Source organism: Schistocerca gregaria, unplaced genomic scaffold, assembly GCF_023897955.1.
Source record: "Schistocerca gregaria isolate iqSchGreg1 unplaced genomic scaffold, iqSchGreg1.2 ptg000224l, whole genome shotgun sequence".
Classification (NCBI taxonomy): Eukaryota; Metazoa; Arthropoda; class Insecta; order Orthoptera; family Acrididae; genus Schistocerca; species Schistocerca gregaria.
The window spans coordinates 1,172,292-1,196,232 of record NW_026061744.1 but is presented as its reverse complement, the minus strand read 5'-3'; the positions used below and the strand labels follow the sequence as shown (position 1 = coordinate 1,196,232).

Here is a 23,941-nt window from a genome sequence, read left to right as displayed (position 1 = left end):
AAATATTTTAGAGTTACCCGTAATACTTGAGGGCATATCATTTATATAAATAAGGAACTGGAGCGGCCCCAACACTGATCCCTGAGGAACCCCCTCCCCCTTGACAGTACACCACTCAGATCCCTCATCACACTCTATTACTTTCCCCCATTCCCGTAGATCGTTCCCTAATGATCTTCCTGAAACACTCTACAACTTCTGATTCTGTCAGTTCTTTCAGGTCCCATCTCCTTAAATTCCCACCTTTTTCCAGTTTCTTCAGTTTAATCTACAGTTCATAATCAATATATTGTGATCAGAGTCCACATTTGCCCCTGGAAATGTCGTACAATTTAAAATCTGGTTCCTAAATCTCTGTCTTACCATTATATAATATATATGAAATATTGCAGTATCTCCAGGTCTCTTCCACGTATACAATCTTCTTTCATGATTTTTGAACCAAGTGTTAGCTATGATTAAGTTATGCTCTGGGCAAAAACCTACCAGGCGGCTTCCTCTTTCATTTTTTACCCCCATTCCATATTCACCTACTACGTTTCCTTTTCTTCCATTTCCTACTGTCGAATTCCAGTCACCCATTAATATTAAATTTTCATCTCCCATCACTATCCGAATGATTTCTTTTATCTCATCACACATTTCATCAATTTCTTCATCATCTGCGGACTACTTTTACGACTTTGGTAGGCGTGGGATTCGTGGCTATCTTGGCCACAACAATGCGTTCACTATGCTGTTTGTAGTAGCTTACCCGCATTCCTATTTTTATTAATTATTAGACCTACTTATGCATTAGCTTCATATTAGCCTTCCTAATACTAAAATCTATATCCGATGTTAACAATGACGCCGGTGGATGGACTATCAGGAAATTACTGACCGTCGAGAAAGTCACAAATATAACCGACAAGCTAATGGGCCCTTCACAGGAAAAGGTTTTTTGCCAGAAAACGGGGAAAATTGAAACCCAGCAAATGAGTAAAAAAATGTATATTCACTGACAAAAAAAATAGTGTACGCACACAACTTACACAACAATAGTCTGGGATTACTCTATTACGTAATACAGTTTTTGTGATTGTATCTTGCAGCTTTAGTTATTTTTAATTAAAAGAGGCTTTAAAAGGACAGAAAGAACGTGTTGGACTACGCTACAGATCGTTCTGTTAGCACAGTCTTTACTTTGTAATCACTTTCGTTGACTTCGGCAACTCTCAACAGAAATCTCCAACCTAACCGAGACCATGTGCTACGATACAGCCGAGATCATGACAAGAGAATGGGCTACATCACACTCGAAGTAAATGTATATAGGTAAGGATCCCCATGACCTGTATACGTCTGTTATAAAAAATCTCCAAGCCACTCTCCTCAAATAGACCGCAATCTTCTCTTGACCTTCAACTGTTACTATTTCAGAATTAGAAACCAGATTCAAAGAAAATTTGGCTACAAGGCACAAAACTAGAAAAATAAAAATAATAAAAGTGAGAACGTGAAACATGTTAGCAATAACCATAAACAGGAGATTTACAGAAAATATAATTGAGAAAGGAAATCATTAATATTATCGACCGTTTAGGAACTCTAGGCTACGAAATGGATAAAACCACATATCGAATAAGTGGTGGAAGAGTTAGTGTGTTTTAAGATTAAATCCAAACAAGAATTAGAGAAAAATATATCGAAGCAAGGCCTCTATTACGAAAAATTGCTAAATCTCGAGACAAATTGTGTCCTTCTGTATTAGATGAAATGTTTTGGCCCCTAGTACGGATGAAACAGTATCTGCAGTATCAACAGGAACTTCGGACATGTGTTTCATATTTCATCCAAGCCTGCAGTCTATAAATATTTAAACAAAATACTAAAACAAAATACCACTACAGGGGAATTACTTACGAAGTAGTTCTTGGTAAAGAAACACAGGACACAATTACGTATGTAGGCTTAATACGAACTACAACTGTGTTTATAAATCGCTATAGTTGCCTTGGACTAACGACGAGCAAATATCAATATAACCTGTACGCTTTTCAAAGCTGTTATCCATGAAAAAGCCAAACTACGTATCGTGAACAAAATACAATTTAACACCGAAACAATGACATTAGCTGACAATGGGCACAGACTTTAGTCAATGGGCACTGTTGAAAATTTGTGCCAGACCAGGATTAGCACCCGAGTCCCCTGGTTACGAGGGAGAGGCAATGATCACCGTGTCCGAATTACACAGTGGTCAACAGAATGGCACGAACTGCCCGAGCATGCCGTTCTTTAGATCCAAATTCTCAATTTCTCCATAGACTGCTAATGCACTGCTCCTTGAACATAATCCTCCTCCCTTTAATTATACAGTACATGGCCAAAAAAACAGACACCGAATATATGCAAACTTGGCCTTACGAACATTGCAGACGTCGTCTATGTAACACACGTCAAACTTCAAAGAATTTACCAATTCGTTGCATTGTTTACTATAGACCACAAATCAAGTAACGTAAAAAAAGCACTGCGTCTATTGAGATCATGATTCAGAGTTAAAAAAACTAATAAGTCGCCTACATATTACAGTTGCTGCCGAAAGAGGAGAACCATTATTTTCCCACAAAAGGAAATATAGTTAAAATTACGCTTCTATTTTGGTTAGTTTATGCGGTTACTAAAATTTGCCGTGAAAGTTACATAGTGGACTCTACCCTCCCCCCACCAGAAACGTAGTTATTGTGGCTGTGGTGAGACTTTTGTACACAGTTAGAGAAAGTGTGTTAAATGTGGCGCGGACGGAAACGCTAGGCTACGCTACAGGGCAATCTGCTCGCACAACGTTTAGTCGGCATTCATAATCGTTGGCGTAAACAACTCTCAATCAAATTACCACCTTCCAACCTAACTTAGATCTCGGGCTACACTACCAATCGGCCTGTCATCACAACCAAAAATTCATTGAGGGGGGTGGGGGGATTTCCTGTAGCTCTCTCTAATGTATCTCTAGGCAAAACTGCCAGTTTTGTCAGACTCAACAGCAAGATTTACCAATGGTAAACACTTTTGAGACGGCTCGTAATTTTAGAATAGTCCTCTTCGTCTTACTTGGCATAAATTGTTCGCTGGCGTCCCAGCAGCTAGCTCCCTCAGTGTCTGCTTCTGCCATCGCACCACGCTAGTCTGCTGTTGTCCTAGCAGACCGAACGCACCGCACATCCGATACCTTCGGAACCACTCACTGGCCAGTTAGCAACTGAGCGGAACACTGTTTACATCGTGAAAGGAAAACTATGCAAAGATGTACACTTAAATGGCACGACTGAGTAGCACACACACAGTAATATCTGAGGAATGTCCTTCGACACGCGCAGAACGAAAGTCTTCTCGCGAACGTACAGCGTCTCTGAAAAAAAATCTCGTGACTATATTCCGGCGTTACGGCCAGGTTCTCATACAAATGAGCAAAAAAGGGTACATTTGAAATTCTTTTTGAGACAATGAAAATACATTCGAAAGATCTGTTTGGGAATTACGAGTGATAATACTATGAGCTTAATTTTAGATTTTCAATAAAAAATGGCGCCCGTAATTATGATTTGATCAAGGGCCTGCGAGACTGGAGTACGCAGAGCGCGTGCAGTGTGGCACCTCATATGTTACCTGAATTCAAAAATGGGTAACATCAGTTGATACTACATTATTCCTCTGAAATTGAAAATGGATAACATCAGTCGATAAAACATAAAATTTATGGGAGCGTATACCTAACCGCAATGAAACAACCTTAAATTTAACGATACAGTGCTAATTCGAACTTTGAGTTCGATTTTTGAGGGTTTGTTTCACTCCTTATGCCTACACAAAAATTAGTTAATATTAACAAATGTCATATTATAGCTATAAGTTCCTAAGAAAAGTGTTTACTTTTAGGGGTCAGAGGTAGATGTTAAGAGAACGAACCACTTTTAATTTATGCTGCATGCCGTTCTGAGAAAATAGTTACCCGAAAAAAATGTGTTCAAAGTTTAGGGAAAACATTTAGTTATATTATTACTTCGATTTGCATGAACTGAGTGTTACATATATATTTTTAATGTCGCTGAAAACGAATCTGAAGTCAGATTTTCAATATTCAAAACAGCTAATCCAATACGGAGGGCAACCGATTATGTTTTGACCAATTTTTACCAAAAATGTATTTTCGTTATTTACGTTTAGTCTGCAAGTCAAGGAGTATTTATCAACCCTTCCTCTACCTCTGATTGTTCCTAGACAGCAACTTCCTGTTCTTCTTGGCAGGAAAAGCCGATCTGTCAAAGCTGGATATGCAGCACTCGGCAGCCTGCACTTGATATTCGTCCGTATTTTCGGTGAGTATGTTTGCATGCATTCTGCAGTATGAATCATTTTGAGCACGTGCGACACGGGACGAGTTATCATCTACATCTATATGGATACCCTGCAAAACACATTTAAGTGCCTGCAAAGGGTTCATCGAATCACCTTCACAACTGATAATTAATGGAAACCCTCAGCTGCCGACAGGTGTTGTTGATATACTTCGATGGGGACAGCTGAAAAGTGTGCCCCTACTGGGACTCGAACCCAGAATCTCCTGCTTACAAGGCAGACGCTCAATCCATCTGAGCCATTGAGGGCACACATGAACAGCACGACTGCAGGAATTTATCCCTCGCACGCTTCCCGTGAGACTCACATCCCCAACCGTCCACAATCCGCATACGTAATGTACTTAATAGGTATTTGTCCATCCACTCATTACTGGCTCACACTAAGGTGACGATTCCCGTAAGAGTTCCGGCAACCTGTGCGCATTCGCACAGACGAAGGTCAATGGCTGGGTAACGTTTAACCATAGATATGAAGATAGTAACTGCTCTCGAAAGAACAGGCGCCACTGACGACCTTGCAACTCTTCTAGAATACATGATAGACCGGCCGATGTGGCCGAGCGGTTGTAGGCGCTTCAGTCGGGAGCCACGCGACCGCTACGGTCGCAGGTTCAAATGCTGCCTCGAGCATGGGTGTGTGTGATGTCCTTAATTTAGTTAGGTTTAAGTCGTTCTAAGTTCTAGGAAACTGATGACCTCAGCTGTTAAGTCCCAAAGTGCTCAGAGCCATTTGAACCATCAGTCCCTATGTTTACACACTACTTACAGTAACTTATGCTAAGGACAACACACACATAACCATGCCCGAGGGAGGACTCGAACCTCCAACAGGGGGAGCCGCGCGAACCGTGACAAGGCGTTGGACACATGGCGGGTACCCCGCGCGGCTCATGGCAGCCGTGACACTGCTTCAAACAATGGACTGTAGAAACTTTTGTAAAGCACGGATTAAAAAAAAAAAACTTTCTGTTCCAAGAGTCTAGACAAGTACACCTTTAAAAAATGCAACTACAAAGAAATTGAATTTTCGAACGTTTTGAATGAGAACCTGTCCTTATGGAACACCGTTGATCAAATGTCACAGGGATTATATACTCAGGTTTCACATGTGGATTAACACTTTCTAATCAATATCCGGAATGAGCAGGGCTTAAAACTTTGAAGAGTTAAATTTCAAGGGCCGTTCTCTTGTATGCAAATAGTTTCACAGTAGAAATTTCTCTAGTTTTATTTATTAATTTATTTATTTATTTTTTGCTGTAGGTAAAGAAGGATAGCATTGTGAGGAGGGGGAAGGGGGGGGGGGGAGGAATCTTGCATCTCCCACCTTGGAATTCTCAGTACAGAATTTTTATTCATTACGAGATTCTTAGCCACTTGCAGAAGTGATTTCGAGTGATTCTGCAAAACTTTTCCTTTAGCCAATCGTAGCAACTATAGGATTCCGTTCCTGCTGCATGACATGTCTCGGAACTTAAACTGACCAACTCATTTGCATAAAGAGCTAGCTTATCATCCGCTTCTTTACTTGCGTAGACCGTTCATGGTCTGCAAAGAATTTTTTTCTTTAATCGTTTTTTTATGTCTTTTATAAACTGCAACACTTTCTAAACTTTCTAAACTTAGCGCCGTTGAAGCATGGTCTTTTACTGAATGATCAAAAAGCAATGCTGACAGCTGGAGTCCAAGGTTTTTGTTAATCAAGCCGTTTGTATTCTTGTGGTGATATCTCCGTACAGTCTTTCATTCCCTAACGCATATTTCTTTATATCTAATTGAGAAGTGAAATACCGGTTTTCATAGATGCAGATTTAAAATATTTTAATATAACGCAATAAATATTTCATTAAAATTTTCATCCCCTTATGCTCGAAGTTCCAAAACCAGTGAAACACGTAGTTTTTAAAAATTGTAACATATTAGCCGATTACGAATTGTCAGATATATTTAGCAATCCTTTCATAATGAACCATTTTCTGAAACATCTCACACCCTTTAGGGGTTGGGTTTTCAAAAACAATTAAACACGTATTCTTCTATTTAGAGCCGAGGAGCCAAATTCAAATCTTCATCCATTTAATTCTAAAAATGCTTTCATAGTGAAATATTTCATAAAACATTACATCCCCTATTTCACTCTATTAGTGAGTTAAATTTCCAAAAGCAACGAAACACATTTTTTTACATCCAACCGAGATGTCAAATACCTATTTTCATAGATGTAGCTATAAAAATGCTTCAGTAGTTCTTTAATAATGATTTATTTTCAAAAAACCTTCACTAATTATTTTATCCCCCAATGGAAGAATTTCGGAAAATGCTAAAAACCTGTTTCTTTTTTGTATCTGACTGAGACACCAAATGTCAATTTTCGTAGTTTTGTAGTTATAGCTTCAATAGGGACATAGGGACATATTTAAAAAAAAAGACTTTCAACCCATGTTTCACCCCCATAGGAGTGAAATTTCGAACAATGTCTTCTTAAATGATGCTTTCAGCGTAAGATTTACACCTTCATCAAATTTCAAGTCCGTATACTTTGCAGGTTGGGCTGGAAGGCTATGGGTCAGTGAAACCTGTGCCCCTATTGCACCTTCTTGGAGGTTGTAGTTCCAAAAACAGTGAAACACGTAGTTTTCAATAACACAATATTCATAGATTTCGCTTTAAAAACTCTTTCGCACTGAAATACTTTCATAAAACATTACATCCTATATTCCACCCTCTTAATCGTTCAATGTATCAAAAACAGGTTTTCATATATTTCATGAAACATTTCATCCTCTGTGATATGGGGTATGGTAGTGACACACCAAAATCACAATAGTAATCCGTTGTAGTTGCTACATATTTTATTACAATCAAAAGCATTATAAAATCACAAGGCCAGATCAGTTGGACAAATAATAAATAAATTTCGTTAAGTGGAACGAGACCCGTAAAACTTGAAATTTGAATATGACTAGGTATATATACTTAGGTAAAGCTTTACTTAAATAGCACAAATGTCCATAAAATTCATAGCAGAACTCTCACTACTTGCAATCAGGGGAGAAACAGATTAAGCGTAAGAATATAGATATTTAACGTTCGGCTTGCCAACTTTCCTAAACAAAACTGTATAAAAATGACTAAAACAATTAAGGGGGTCCTTTAATTTTGACTAAACGGACCTTCAAATTTACTTACTCAGTTGATTAATCAACAATATTCTTATAATGATTACAACTAGAACATGACTATATGACAATACCCTTAAAATAAGGTTGCTGCAATATTTCGCGTGAATTGGCGATAGACGCGAGCAGACCAAGGATTCAAATCAATACAAGAGATCCACGAGGCAGAGAATGACATAGAAATATACTCAACATGGCAATGCAATTGAACTTTGGATGCTATAGTTCATCACCGGAAAGATGGAATCACGCAAAAGTGACAACATAACCCAAGATGTAAAGGAGAAGACATGGCCTCAAATATCTCTCTGCCGCCGTGGTGCTCTGCTCCCAGTATGCTAGCGTCGACCGCTGCCAGTTATCTCTAACACAACACACATCAAGAGCAGACAATTTTCTGAGACATAAACTACACAACCCTATCTGGAGAACAGGTGAGCAATACAACTGGACTGAAACCAATGAGCCTCCGTGAGTTACTTGGCCAGTGCCAGCCCTTAAACTTTGATTAATAAGATCGCTAAAAATCATACCGAAGTTAAGATGACGAGACTTATCTCCAGGTTCGCCATATTAGTGGCAGAGACAATGAATTGGCGACGCTCTTATCCGTATGTTCGCGGCAGAGTCTGGGGAAGGCAAGGGCCACGTGGAGCCGGATCTGGGGGTCAATTTCCTTCTCTCCGAGACACCCGGCTTCTTCTGCGACTTAGCCGGCAAACAGGCCGAGGACCCCGGGTGGGGACCGATTCGGCAGCAGTTGGCGGATGGCGAGGTCTTCGGGGGGTGGGGTGGGGGGGGGGGGTGTCTTGTGTAAAGGGGAAGACAACCGTGGTGAAGGGAAGGTCTGTATTCCACAGGAACGAGTTAGCATGGCACTCAGATATTTCCACGATTCGGCGGTAGGGGATCATTTGGGGTTCTACAAGACCTTGAACAGAGTTCGGGAACACATGTTTTGGCCCAACCTATATGGCGATGGCATGCGATTTGTTGGCAACTGTGTCCAGTGTAAGCGCGGTAAGCCCGATGTTGGGCCGCACAGAGAACTACTACAGTCGGTTAGCGAGCAGTGTCCTCTGGACCGCGACTCAAAGATCGAAACATCGATCGACGGAAACTGGCGCCAGAAACGCAGCAGCTCACTCTATTTCATCCCCTTAGGGGTTGAACTTCCAAAAACACGAAAATACGTATTTTCTTATTTGTAACCTTGAAGTCAAATACTAATTTTCGTAGATATAGCCTTAAAAATACTTCCATAGTCCTTCCATAATTTTTTATCTCAAGATAAAATGTTCACCTACTATTTCACCTCATAGATGTTAAATTCCCAATAATACTGGAACACATATTTCTTTATTTCTGACCTAGAAACCAGATACAAATTTTCGTCTGCCTAGCTTCAAAATTACCTTAATAGCTACATGTTTCAAAAATCCTTTCATTTCCTGTGTATCCCCCTTAGAGGTGGAATTTCGAAATATGCAGTATAAGCGGTATAAGATCAACAACCTTTCCAAATCTCAAGGTTTATTTTCCTTGGCGGTCTGGACTGTGTGAATTTCATAGTAATGGCCTCCACACACACACACACACACACGCACACACACACACACACACACACACACACACACACACACACCACTAACAATGCCACCACCACCTCCTGGGGAAACTTCTGCAGACGCCCTTGTTCCACTGCAGTCATATTTTGCCGACGACCTACATTTAGCAGCGTGGGAGGGATAGTGTCGTGCAACAGACAGTATACTCAGTAGACAACGAACTGTTCGTTGTGAAATCAGGGACATAGGAACCGAGACTGACACAGAAGGTGCTGAAGGTGAAGCACACTAGACTCGTGTCTACCACGGCTTCAAATAGTATCGATTTACTATGAACGGAAGTTCCGAAAAGTGAGCAAGTAATTTTACAGTAAATTCAGTACCGATGGTGAGGATATACAACGAAAAACATTTCTATAATATTTCAGAAATAATGAAACATTCCACTCAAGTCGCGCGGCAGAAAACGCAATGGATATGCTTGCACTTAAGACGGAAGGCCCCACGTGCTTACGCAGGCTTACGACAGGTCGCAAAATTCGGCAGTAGGCGTAAGCCAACCTCTTGTGCTGCCATCTGTTATTGATGCCAGGCATCAAGGTCTCAGTAGTTCGACCATCCACTGGAGAGTAGTTGCTTTATAAGTACTCCGTCTTCAGGCCACGAGTGACCTACTGGGACAGCACCATCCGACCGCCGTGTCATCATCCGTGGAGGATGTGAACAGGAGGGGCGGGGATCAGCACACTGTTCTCCCGGTCGTTATGATGGTTTTCTTTGACCGGAGCCGCTACTATTGGGTCGAGTAGCTCCTCGATTGGCATCATGAGGCGGCCTGGATGATCACCCATCCAAGTGCCTTCAACGCCCGACAACGCACTTAACTTCGGTGATCTCACGTGAACCGATGCAACCTCCGCGGCAAGTCCGTTGCTGCAGATATTTTAGAGTAGTTGTTACGTTTCATAATTATCTAGTTTACGGGGCAAATGTAAAAAAGGCGATTGTCACCGAAGCTACAACTAATCTGAATTTCTGGTTAGTTATCAAGTGGTCTTATGTGCAAGCCTGATTTTTTCATCCTTTGCGGTGGGAATGATTCAAACCCGTCATGTTCTTCTTATGAGGTGTTCTATTTATTTTGCACACAATGATCGTTTGTAGTTGTGTTGAGTTACCACCTTGATAAATTTTTGGATGGCGCACGTATCATAACTGAGATCTGCGCTTGCGCTTAATGGCTGAAGGTCAATTAGCGTAATGAGTAGTAGCGAATGTTATAGTAACATGTTTGTAAATTATTTCAGGTAAATTACCTTAGTAGTGTAATATTATCAGTATACCAGTACAGTATGTGGGCCAATTACGTTAGTCATGGAATACTATCCGTATAAGACTATGTCACCTTGATGTCCCGGAATTTGCTTCAATTTTGGAATCCACGAAAGAACTGGAAATTTTCCTTTACACAGCTTTCCATATAATTTCTATTACAGTGATTCAGTCTTGTCTGTCACTCGACTTTTCTGACTGTGAAATAAATTCTATCGCTCATGTGCTTATTACCTCTTCGTGTTTCCATTTGCCGATATTGCGCATAAACACATACATATCTCAACGTTGCTATGTACATTGATGGAACGACACACTTTTCTGTGGCGACACTGCAGTTTAGAGATAGAAAAACCGATCAGTTAAAACGACATGGGTATTTTAGTTCTGAATAACCGATGTCTTTCGGTATTTGTTTGCTCTCGGTTATAACAAGTATCTTTTTATATTTTCCTGATAACCACGTAAAAACAGATATACCAATTAGCCACAGTTGTCGTAGTAAAATTTTTAGTTTTCAAATAAACCTTTTTTAAAAAAGACGAGTAATTTTTATTCGTAAGATTTCCATAGCTCTTAAATACTGCGTTATTACAGAAAAAATGGGAAAAGTGATGTATGCCACTTTAATAACACTGCTGATAGAAACGAGCAACAAGTGAATTGGTCCAACATTGCCGAGACAATACTGTGCCTGTTATACAAGCAGTGCGCGAGAATGGACGCAGTTTCTCGCTGTTGTCGAACGTCAGTTGTAACACAGAATGGCACCATCTGGAAGCCTGGAAGTATTTTACGATATGCAGTACGAGTGAAGCACAATGGTCGATTTGGTCGACTTGCGACATCATACAAGGAAAAAAGTTAAAATTTTACAAATCATTCATAGTTCGGGATAAAAATAGAAAGTGCCTGATCTGCTGCCTGTGTCTACGTTATCAGCTTTTAGCCGTTAACAAAGAAATTAAAACGAAAAAGAGAGTTCTCCTGCCGCGGTTTTCACTCTTTATCGCTGGATTATACGTAATGCCCGCATAGTGCTGTGATAAACGATTTAAATATAATTTTTGAGCAGAGTTCTAAAAACTAAAATCAGTAGGATAATACTGGCAGTTTTCTGTGGTATAGAAGTACTCGCTATATTTTGAGAGAAACAGCGAACAGCGGACAAAGTTTTATTGGACTATTTAATTTAAAGAAATTAGAATTATATTAATACCGTCAGTTGCTCACGGGCGTTGATAAATATCAACGTGGACAAGTGAAAATGTGTGCCACGACCGGGACTCGAACCCGGGATCTCTTGCTAAAATGACAGACGCTCTATGCATCTAGGCCACCGAGGGCACAATGTATGGTTCGACAGCAGGGACTATCTCGCGCACGCCTCCTGCGAGACTCACATTCTTACCTTGAATGTCCATACACTACAGTCATAGAGTCCCACTCCAACACACTCATTCCTCGTGGAAGAAGTGTCCATATCCATATAAGTATATGGTTCTGGCAATACCAGCCATGACCTTCTTCTGTGAAGATGCACAAGTATTCCCCGAACTGTTACGGGACTTGGTAAGAATGTGTTCCACGAGTAATGAATGTGTTGGTGTGGGACACTACGAATGTAGTGCGTGGACATGGAAGGTGAGAATGTGAGTCTCGCGGGAAGCGTGCGCGAGATAGTACCTGCAGTCACACTATCGTCTGTGCCCTCGGTGGCTCAGATGGGCAGAGAGCCTGCCATGTAAGCAGGAGATCCCGGGTTCGAGTCCCAGACAGGCACACATTGTCACCTGTCCCCGTTGATATATATCGACACCCGTGAGCAGCTGACGGTATTAATATAATTCTAATTTCGTTCTGGACGGCTGCAGGTCATCATAAATGTATTTGACGTTTTGATTCCATTTATCAAGAAACTGAGAAAGTAAAAATTTTTATCTTTGTTTGATTTCTACGTTTACAAGAGGAAATAATGTAAATAAAATACTGAAAATCGGTTATTACAAGAACTGGTATTGTGACGGGCTTTAACAATTAGGTTAAAGTGAGGCTGGGAAACTGATAAGAGCCGAAAACCAGTTGTTTGAGCGATAACCGACATTCCCACTGCTGTTGTGAGTGGTAAGATTGACGCGCAAGGACATCTAGAACAGTTTCTCAGAAACGTTACTGCAACTCTGATGTTCTCAAAATGAACGGGCCAGCCATTGGCGTCCGCGAGGGGGAAGGGGAGGGGGAGGGGAGGAGGTGGGGAGGGGAGGATAGGCAAAAGGGCACTTTCACCCGTCGCCCCTAACCATCCTTGGAATCTGGAGTAAAGAGTTTTTATTCGTTACAGTATACTCATACTCTTCCAGATAAGAATTCTCCACAATACTGCTAAACCTTAGCTTTGACCAGTTGTAGCGCTTATAGAGTTAGGGTCTTGTAGCTTGATGCACCTCGTAACTGACCAGCTGATTTGTACACAGAGTGCCAGTCTCAGAATCATGCACTCCAGCCCCGACGCGCCTTCCCCCCTCCCCACCACTGGAAATATTTCAGCAGACTCCAGTCTGCCACTGTGCATATATTTTGATAACATCCTGGTTTTAATAGCATCGAAGGAACAGCATTGTGGAGTAAAGGGTAGACCTAGCACAGACCACACCATTCACAATGAAACGCATCACTTAGTAGATGGTGAAGTACTTTGAAGCTAGCCAGATAGAAACAGAACCTCCTGGCACTGTATCTAACCCAAATTCTAATCTTACACTAATCTCTTGTATGTACCTACCACGCCCTCAAAGAGCCAACGATTTACTATTATCAAAAGTTCCGAAAAATGAGGAAGAAATTGACCCACACTTTTTTCCGTTGTTCATTATTTCGATTACCCCATAAAGGGAATGGACTTGTAGCCACAGGTTACACAAGCGATAAATGGTTTAAAATACATAAAAAGAGATGACAATAGGAAACGATTTTTAAAAACACAATGATGCGGCTTTTACGATTTTTACAGGAAAAAAAAAATGGATGACAAAATAAAGGTTTTTCAAAAATATGCTGGTGGACAATATTGGGGATTTTTTATCTTTATAGATGACTAGCGGAAAAGCTTGGTGTTGACCAGGCATTTATTTACAGCTGTGCGTCCACGTCCGTACTATGCAGCGTCTGGCCTTGTCCTGAGTTTTTATGACGTATCTCCTGAAACATGTGTCGTACAATGATATAATTTTGTAGGTGCATTCAGCGTCATATGCGGATACTGTCTGCAAAATTTATTGCGAATATAATAGCAAAGAAGTAACAAATTTAAATGTCACGAATGCTGTGATCCCCACACACTTGGGTGCAACCAATGTACACAGGATGCTTGGCTCGATCATTATGGCTACCATCACCGCTGGTCGAAATTGGACCAGCTGTGTCGACGTAGTGAAAATATAAATGTGCATAACATGGTAAACGTCCATTCTTTCTAGCCATCAGACCTGATCTACGATCAAAAATATCATGTAAAAGTGGTAGGGGCAACGGCCTTGCCGCAGTGGATACACCGGTTCCCGTCAGATCACTGAAGTTTAGCACTTTCGGGCGTGGTCGGCACTTGGATGGGTGACCATCCGGGCCGCTATGCGCTGTTTCCATTTTTCGGGTTGCACTCAGCCTTGCGATGCCAATTGAGGAACTACTCGACCGAATAGTAGCGGCTCCAGTCAAAGGAAACTACCACAACGAGTGGGAGAGCCAGCTCCTCCTCCACCCTCAGTGAGAATGACGTGGCGGTCGGATGGTCCTGATTGGCCACTTGTGGCCTGAACACGGAGTGCTTTCTTAAAGGAGTGCTCCCTACATAAAACTGACAGTCTTGACTCAGGGACTGTCCACGGTAAATGCTGCATTGGACCTACGAATACTATTAAAATAACGGTTTGAGTTCTCTTTAGTTGTCCAATCATCTGAAGTGAGTCCTTATTGAAGTAAGCTGAAAAATAGATTTTATGTTAATGGCGGATAAATTTTATGTTAATGGCGGCAAATTAACTTTACCCTAATGACACACAAGGTCAATGCCGTTCTATCACGTAAAGTATTCTCAGATCGAAATGTTTTGCATTACCAAATTTCCAATGTAGATCCATCATACCGCAATTATAATTCTCAAAATAATTTGGAGCTACGTTCAATGCATATTTAAATGCATCTTTCAAAACAATACCAGAATTCTCATTAGATCATCATTATCAGTGCCTAGAGTATTCCTATTATTTCGTCTACCAAAAACCGCGTCTCACTATGGCTTTTTCAGTACGCTGTTTTGTTTTCCACTGCTGACAATAGAAACGATCTGGCAGATGTGACATTGTAGATGTCCAGTATGCGTGTCTTAATGCAAATAAACCGTCTGGAACATTTACCCTTGAACCTCCCTAGAATGGGATTTCATGGAACGTTATTACTTTCCTGTGTCCATTTCTATCACACCAGCTGATCGCCACGACTGGGGAGAGTGAGGAGGGGGTGGGGTGAAAGTTGGCAGCACTTTGAGTGGCAGAAACCTCACGTTTCCGTCATTTGTTTTCATAATGACGTAGTGCCAATTCGTCACATTGGACGCTTTTCTCTCGGAAACGTTTACATTCATCGTCTGGATATCAATGTCGCCTTCTGAGGTATGCAGTCGCACCACTCTGTACGAAATAGGTTCTAAGCTGATGCAGTCGACAAGTAACGTCGAAATATATCGTCACCTCGAAATATATCGACACCTCGAAATAAATCCACACCCAGAAATAAATAGCCAACCCGAAATAAATCGCAACCTCGAAATAAATCGACACCATGAAACTTCGAAACTTCGAAATAAATCGACACCTCCAAAAGACAGCTACATCGAAATGATTCGATATCCCGAAATGTATCGACATCTAGACGCATTTCAGCTTACCATATAGATCGATATCTCGAATCTCACGGACCTCTCGAGATAAATCGAGGTATAGAAATATATCGACATCTTGAAATATATTGGTACCTAGTAATATAAAGATATCTCTAAAAATACAATATCTAGAAATTTATGGATTACTTGAGATATAGAGGTTTCTTGAAATATATCGATATCTCGAAAGGAATCGACATCTGAAGTACTCCGATACATGGAAATATATCGATAGCTCGAAATAAACAGACAACCCGATTTGTTTCGGTATATCAAACTAAATCGATATCTCGACATAAACGGATACTTCGAAATCAATTGATACCTCGAAATAAATGGATGCCTCAATATAGATAGATATCTCGAAATAAATCGACATCTCGATATAATGAGTGCTTCGACATAAGTCGATATATCGAAATGAATCGATAATGGGAAAGAATGGACGTCTTGAAAAAAATCTGTACCCCTAAGAAAACGATTCTCGAAATAAATAGGTATATCGAAATATATCGCTATCTCGATAAATACCGATATCTAGTGGTCGGATATATGTTTCAAGTTGACTTGACATATCAGTATAGTTCGATATACATCAAAATACTTTGGATTTTCAATATACCGATAGATTTCTAGACCTCGGGGAAAAAATCGCCGATCCGACCTCAGTGCAAAAACGCAGACCTAGGGAAAAAACGCCGACCTCGGGGAAAAACGCAGACCTCGAGGGAAAAACGTCGACCTCGGGGTAAAACGCCGACCTCGTGGGAAAACGCCGACCTTCGGAAAACTGCCGACCTCAGGAAAAATCCAGTTCCATTAATTTACACAGACACTAATGTATGTCACCATTAGGTTCTCAAAATACAACCAAATTCCTGGTATTTATCACCTCACACAAAAAGTGGTCGTGACAGAAAAGTCTCGTTCTTTAGAAAGTTTAGAATGAGATGTTCTAAATATTGCAGTTTATCCATTTACAATAATCTACAAGCACTGCACAATGAGAAGAGACTGTCAACCACAGCACTTTGAAATAGTGGACAGCCAGGAAGACAGAGGTTGCATTGCTGTTTCTAATCCTCTGGTGCTTGAGATTTAGAATCCAGGATTGCCTCGAATGAGAACAGCAATAATGGATGTCCTGCACCAGTGTAGAACTTACTCTGGAACTCCACAGAAAATCACAAGGCACAATTATATCACATCATTCTCAGCAAACTACAGAAGCCTCTAATGGACGTAACAACGTTGTCACCTCCTTCACCAGTGAAAGATCTTAGTAGCTATTGAGTCAAGAGTAGGTGGCCAATTAATAATTTGTTGTTCAAAGCTAACTTCAGTGTATATGGGAATACTCAGTGGACATCTTTAACCATCATATTTTACTGTCTAAGATATGTCAACTTCCCAGACTATAAGTATAAGCAGAGCTTGGTCTTTCCCAATCCGAGATTGTTTAGAGTGGGTATCAAGGGAATCAGATCCACTGGGCATTTAGAGCAACCTGCTTTAAACAATATGAGCAGGCAGTAGACACAGACACAGAATTTGGAATTTCTCTGTGAAGTGGTTACCTTCATCGTCTGAAAACATGTTGTGTGCTGCGCTATGTGGAGGTACTAATAGCAACACAGTAAAACACAGAAGAAGCTTATAAGTTGATGTAATCAGCCAGTAAGAAGCAGTAAACTTTAAGTTTTAGTAATCGATTATTGACTTATTATCCGGCTTTGGTGCCTTGACATTACCGACGACCTTAAGATTTTGCATGAAGAGAGGCCTAAAAGCCACGTTAAACGAGAGAATGTGAAAAGTGTTCATATGTAGTAAAAACCTAAGAAATAAGCCCGTTTTCGTCATTTGCTATCAAATCGACGTATTGACAGAGCGTTACATTGGCAGCTTTTCTCTCTGAAACGGTTACATTTATCGTCTGCAAACTTATGTCGCGTGCTAAGGAATGCAGAGACACTAAAAACAACACAGTAGAACATAGAGGAAGCTTCTAGGTTGATGTAATTAGCCCGTAGGAAACAGTACAATTCAGGTTTTAGTTATCGATTAGTTGGGAGCTCCAATGTTAGGCGCGTAATGGGGCCCCTTAGGGATACGGCGGCTAAGGAGGGGAAGAAATCCAGTGTGCACTTCGTGTGCATTCCGGGAGGAGTCATTCCTGATGTGGAAAGGGTCCTTCCGGATGCCACGAAGAGCACAGGGTGCAGCCAGCTGCAGGTGGTGGCACATGTCGGCACTAATGACGTGTGTCGCTTTGGATGTGAGGAAATTCTCTCTGGATTCCAGCGGCTATCTGATTTGGTGAAGGCTGCCGGTCTTTCTTACGAGATGAAGGCAGAGCTGACCATCTGCAGCATCGTTGAGAAAACCGACTGCGGACCTTTGGTGCAGAGCCGGATGGAGGGTCTGAATCAGAGGCTCAGACGGTTTTGCAACCTTTTTGGCTGCAGATTCATTGACTTGCGCCATAGGCTGGTGGGGTTTCGGGTTCCGCTGAATAGGTCAGGAGTTCACTACACTCAGCTGGCGGCTACACGGGTAGCGGAGGCTGTGTGGCGTGGACTGGGCTGTTTTTTAGGTTAGAAGGCCTCGGGAAAGTGCGGGATGGGCTGCAATGTCAAAGGGTGCTTGGCAATTACAGGACGTGCTTGGATCAAGGAACAGTCGGAATTATAGTTGTAAATTGTTGTAGTTGCGCTGGAAAAGTCCCTGAGCTTCAAGCGCTAATAGAAAGCACAGAAGCTGATATCGTTATAGGTACAGAAAGCTGGCTAAAGCCTGAAATAAGTTCTGCAGAAATTTTTACGAAGTCTCAGACGGTGTTCAGGAAAGATAGATTAGGCAGAATTGGTGGTGGAGTGTTTGTGTCTGTCAGTAGTGGTTTATCTTGTAGTGAAGTCGAAGTAGATACTCCGTGTGAATTGGTGTGGGTGGAGGTTATACTTAAAAGCCGAATTAAGTTAATAATTAGCTCCTTCTACCGACCCCCAGACTCCGATGATACAGTTGCGGAACAGTTCAGAGAAAGTTTGAGTCTCGTAACAAATAAATACCCAACACATACGGTTATAGTTGGTGGGGATTTCAACCTACCCTCGGTATGTTGGCAAAAATACTTGTTCAAAACCGGTGGTAGGCAGAAAACGTCTTCCGAGATTGTCCTAAATGCATTCTCCGAAAATTATTTCGAGCAGTTAGTCCACGAACCCACGTGAATTGTAAATGGTTGCGAAAACACACTTGACCTCTTGACCACAAACAATCCAGAGCTGATAGAGAGCATCATGACTGATACAGGGATTAGTGATCACAAGGTCATTGTAGCTAGGCTCAATACCATTTCTTCCAAATCCATCAGAAACAAACGCAAAATAATTTTATTTAAAAAAGCGGATAAAGTGCCACTAGAAGCCTTCCTAAAAGACAATTTCCATTCCTTCCGAACTGACTATGCGAATGTAGACGAGATGTGGCTCAAATTCAAAGACATAGTAGCAACAGCAATTGAGATATTCATACCTCATAAATTGGTAAGAGATGGAACGGATCCCCCGTGGTACACAAAAAAAGTCCGAACGCTGTTGCAGAGGCAACGGAAAAAACATGTGAAGTTCAGAAGAACGCGAAATCCCGAAGATGGGCTAAAATTTACAGACGCGCGAAATTTGGCACGTACTTCGATGCGAGATGCCTTTAATAGGTTCCACAACGAAACATCGTCTCGAAATTTGGTAGAAAATCCGAAGAAATTCTGGTCGTATGTAAAGTAGACAAGCGGCAAGACGCAGTCAATACCTTCGCTGCGCAGTGCCGATGGTACTGTTATCGACGACTGTGCTGCTAAAGCGGAGTTATTGAACGCAGTTTTCCGAAATTCCTTCACCAGGGAAGACGAATGGAATATTCCAGAATTTGAAACACGAACATCTGCTAGCATGAGTTTCTTAGAAGTAGATACCTTAGGGGTTGCGAAGCAACTCAAATCGCTTGATACGGGCAAGTCTTCAGGTCCAGATTGTATACCGATTAGGTTCCTTTCAGATTACGCTGATACTATAGCTCCCTACTTAGCACTCATATACAACCGCTCGCTCACCGATAGATCTATACCTACAGATTGGAAAATTGCGCAGGTCGCACCAGTGTTCAAGAAGGGTAGTAGGAGTAATCCATTTAACTACAGACCTATATCATTGACGTCGGTTTGCAGTTGGGTTTTGGAGCATATACTGTATTCAAACATTATGAATCACCTCGAAGGGAACGATCTATTGACACGTAATCAGCATGGCTTCAGAAAACATCGCTCTTGTGCAACGCAGCTAGCTCTTTATTCGCACGAAGTAATGGCCGCTATCGACAGGGGATCTCAAGTTGATTCCGTATTTCTAGATTTCCGGAAAGCTTTTGACACCGTTCCCCACAAGCGACTTCTAATCAAGCTGCGGAGCTATGGGGTATCGTGTCAGTTGTGCGACTGGATTCGTGATTTCCTGTCAGGAAGGTCACAGTTCGTAGTAATAGATGGCAAATCATCGAGTAAAACTAAAGTGATATCAGGTGTTCCCCAGGGAAGCGTCCTGGGACCTCTGCTGTTCCTGATCTATATAAATGACCTGGGTGACAATCTGAGCAGTTCTCTTAGACTGTTCGCAGATGATGCTGTAATTTAACGTCTAGTAAGGTCATCCGAAGACCAGTATCAGCTGCAAAGCGATTTAGAAAAGATTGCTGTATGGTTTGTCAGGTGGCAGCTGACGCTAAATAACGGAAAGTGTGAGATGATCCACATGAGTTCCAAAAGAAATCCGTTGGAATTCGATTACTCGATAAATAGTACAATTCTCAAGGCTGTCAATTCAACTAAGTACCTGGGTGTTAAAATTACGAACAACTTCAGTTGGAAGGACCACATAGATAATATTGTCGGGAGGGCCAGCCAAAGGTTGCGTTTCATTGGCAGGACACTTAGAAGATGCAAGAAGTCCACTAAAGAGACAGTTTACACTACACTCGTTCGTCCTCTGTTAGAATATTGCTGCGCGGTGTGGGATCCTTACCAGGTGGGATTGACGGAGGACATCGAAAGGGTGCAAAAACGGGCAGCTCGTTTTGTATTATCGCGTTATAGGGGAGAGAGGGTGGCAGATATGATACACGAGTTGGGATGGAAGTCATTACAGCATAGACGTTTTTCGTCATGCGAATGCGAAAATATTTTGTTGAGCCCAACCTACATAGGTAGGAATGATTATCAAAATAAAATAAGAGAAATCAGAGCTCGAACAGAAAGGTTTAGCTGTTCGTTTTTCCCGCTCGCTGTTCGGGAGTGGAACAGTAGGAGATAGTATGATTGTGGTTCGATGAACCCTCTGAAAAGCACTTAAATGTGAATTGCAGAGTAGTCATGTAGATGTAGATGTAGATGATTTATTAGCCGGCTTTGGTGCCAGTGAAATAACCGACTACCTTAAGATTTGGCATTAAACAAGGTCTGGCAGCCACGTTACACGAGAGAATGTGAAAAGTGTTCATATGTACTAAAAACCAAGGAAATCCGCCCGTTTTCACATCTGCTTTCGAATCCACGTAATGCCAGATCGTCACATTGGCCGTTTCCTCTCTGAAACGGTTACATCTATTGTTTGCATAGCTATGTAGCGTGCTGCGGTTTGCGGAGACACTAAAAGCACCATAGTAAAACACAGAAGAAGCTTTTAATTTGGTGTAATAGCCAGTAAGAAGCAGTACAATTCAAGTTTTAGTTATCGATTATTGAATTTTTAGCCGGCTTTGGTGCCTTGGACATGAGCTAGGACCTTAAGATTTGGCATGAAGGGAGGTCTGGCAGCCACGTTGCACGGGAGAAAGTGAGAAGTTTTTATGTGCAGTAAAAACGTAAGAAATCCGCCCGTTTTCGTCATCTGCTTTCGAATCGACGTAATGCCAGATCGCCACATTGGCCGTTTTCCCTCTGAAACGGTTACATTTATCGTGTGCAAACTTATGTCGCGTGCTGCGGTATGCGGAGACACTAAAAGCACCATAGTAGAACACAGAAGAAGCTTCTAAGTTGATGTAATAGCCAGTAAGCAACTGTACAATTGAAGTATTAGTTATCGATTAGTGAATTTTTAGAAGGCTTGAGTGCATTCGACATGAGCTAGGACCTTACGATTTAGTATGAAAGGAGGTCTATGAGCCATATCGCACGGGAGAATGTGAAAAGTGTTCACATCTAGTAAAAACCTGAGAAATCCGCCCGTTATCGTCATTTGCTATCGAATCGAATTAATGCCAGATCGTCACATTTTCCGCTCTTCTTTCTGAAACGGTTACATTTATCGTGTGCCATGCTATGTCGCTTGCTGCGGTAGTCGGAGACACTAAAAGCACCATAGTAGAACAGAGAAGAAGCTTCTAAGTTGATCTAATAGCCAGTAAGCAGCTGTACAATTCAAGTATTAGTTACCGAGTATTGACTTTTTAGATGGCTTTAATGCATTGGACATGAGCTAGGACCTTACGTTTTAGTAAGAACGGAGATCTAGCAGCCACGTTGCACGGGAGAACGTGAAAAGTGTTCACATCTAGTAAAAACCTGAGAAATCCGCCCGTTATCGTCATTTGCTATCGAATCGACTTAATGCCAGATCGTCACATTTTCCGCTCTTTCTTCTGAAACGGTTACATTTATCGTGTGCAAAGCTATGTCGCGTGCTGCGGTATGCGGAGACACTAAATACACCATAGTAGAACACAGAAGAAGCTTCTAAGTTCATGTAATACCCAGTAAGAAGCAGTACAATTCAAGTATTAGCTTTCGATTACTGACTTTTTAGCCGGCTTTGGTGCCTTGGACATGAGCTTGGACCTTAAGATTTTGCATGAAAGGAGGACTAGCAGAAGCGTTGCACGGGATAATGTGAAAAGTCTTCTTATGTAGTAAAAACCTGAGATATCAGTCCGTTTTCGTCATTTTTTATCAAATCGACTTTAAGCCAGATCGTTACATTGGCCGCTCTTCTCTCTGAAACGGTTACGTTTATCGTCTACAAAGCAGTGTCACGTGCTGCGGTATGCGGAGACACTAAAAGCACTATACTAGAACACATAGGAAACTTCCAAGTTGATGTAGTAGCCAGTAACACGTAGTACAATTCAAGTTTTTGTTATCGATTATTCACTTTTTAGCCGGCTTTGGTGCCTTGGACACGAGCTAGGACCTTAAGATTTTGCATGAAAGGAGGACTAGCAGCCGCGTTGCACGGGAGAATGTGAAAAGTGTTCTTATGTAGTTAAAACCTGAGATATCCGTCCGTTTTCGTCATTTGTTATCAAATCGACTTAAAGCCAGATTGTTACATTGGCCGCTCTTCTCTCTGAAACGGTTACATTTATCGTCTGCAAACCTATGTTGCGTGCTAAGGAATGCGGAAACACTAAAAACAACACAGTAGAACACAGAAGACGCTTCTAGGTTGATGTAATTAGCCCTTAGGAAACAGTACAATTCAGGTTTTAGTTATCGATTATTGATTTATTAGCCGGCTTTGGTGCCAGTGAAATGACCGACTACCGTAAAATTTGGCATTAATCAAGGTCTGATGTGCCACGTTACACGAGAGAATGTGAAAAGTTTTCATATGTACTAAAAACCTAAGAAATCCGCCCGTTTTCGTCATTTTTTATCGTATCGACTTGAAGCCAGATCGTCACATTGGCCGGTCTTCTCTCTAAAACGGTTACATTCATCGTGTGCAAGGCTATGTCGCGTGCTGCGGAATGCGGAGACACTAAAGCCACGATAGTAGAACACAGAAGAAGTTTCTAAGTTGACGTAATAACCAGTAAGAAGCAGTCAAATTCAAGATTTAGTTATTGATTAATGACTTTTTAGCCGGCATTGGTGCCTTGTACATGCGCTAGAATCTTATGATTTTGCATGAAGGAAGGTCTATCAGCCACATCGCACAGGAGAATGTGGAAAGTGTTCACATCTAGCAAAAACCTGAGAAATTCGCCCGTTTTCGTCATTTGCAATCGAATCGACTTAATGCCAGATCGAATATTGGCAGCTCTTCTCTCTGAAACGGTTACATTTATCGTGTGCAAAGCTATGTCGCGTGCTGCGGTATACGGAGACACTAAAAGCACCAAAATAGAGCACAGAAGAAGTTTCTAAGTTTATGTAATAGCCAGTAAGAAGCAGTACAATTCAAGTTTCAGTTGTCGATTACTGTCATTTTAGCCTTCTTTGGTACCTTGGACACGAGCAAGGACCTTACGATTTTGCATAAATGGAGGACTAGCAGCTGCGTTGCACGCGAGAATGTGAAAAGTGTTCATACGTAGTAAAAACCTCCGATATCCGTCCGTTTTCGTCATTTGTTATCATATCGACTTAAAGCCAGATCGTTACATTGGCCGCTCTTCTCTCTGAAACGGTTTCATTTATCGCTTGCAAAGCCATGTCGCGTGCTGCGTGCCGCGTTGCTATTGAGA

General features: G+C 41.5%; 1 non-coding gene across 1 annotated transcript; it reads right to left on the bottom strand.

The window, feature by feature from the left end:
- Window positions 1–4,575: 4,575 nt before the first annotated feature.
- Window positions 4,576–4,650, bottom strand: Trnat-ugu (transfer RNA threonine (anticodon UGU)). The gene has a single exon. It is a non-coding gene; the product is annotated as a tRNA-Thr (tRNA).
- Between the last annotated feature and the right edge of the window lie 19,291 nt (window positions 4,651–23,941).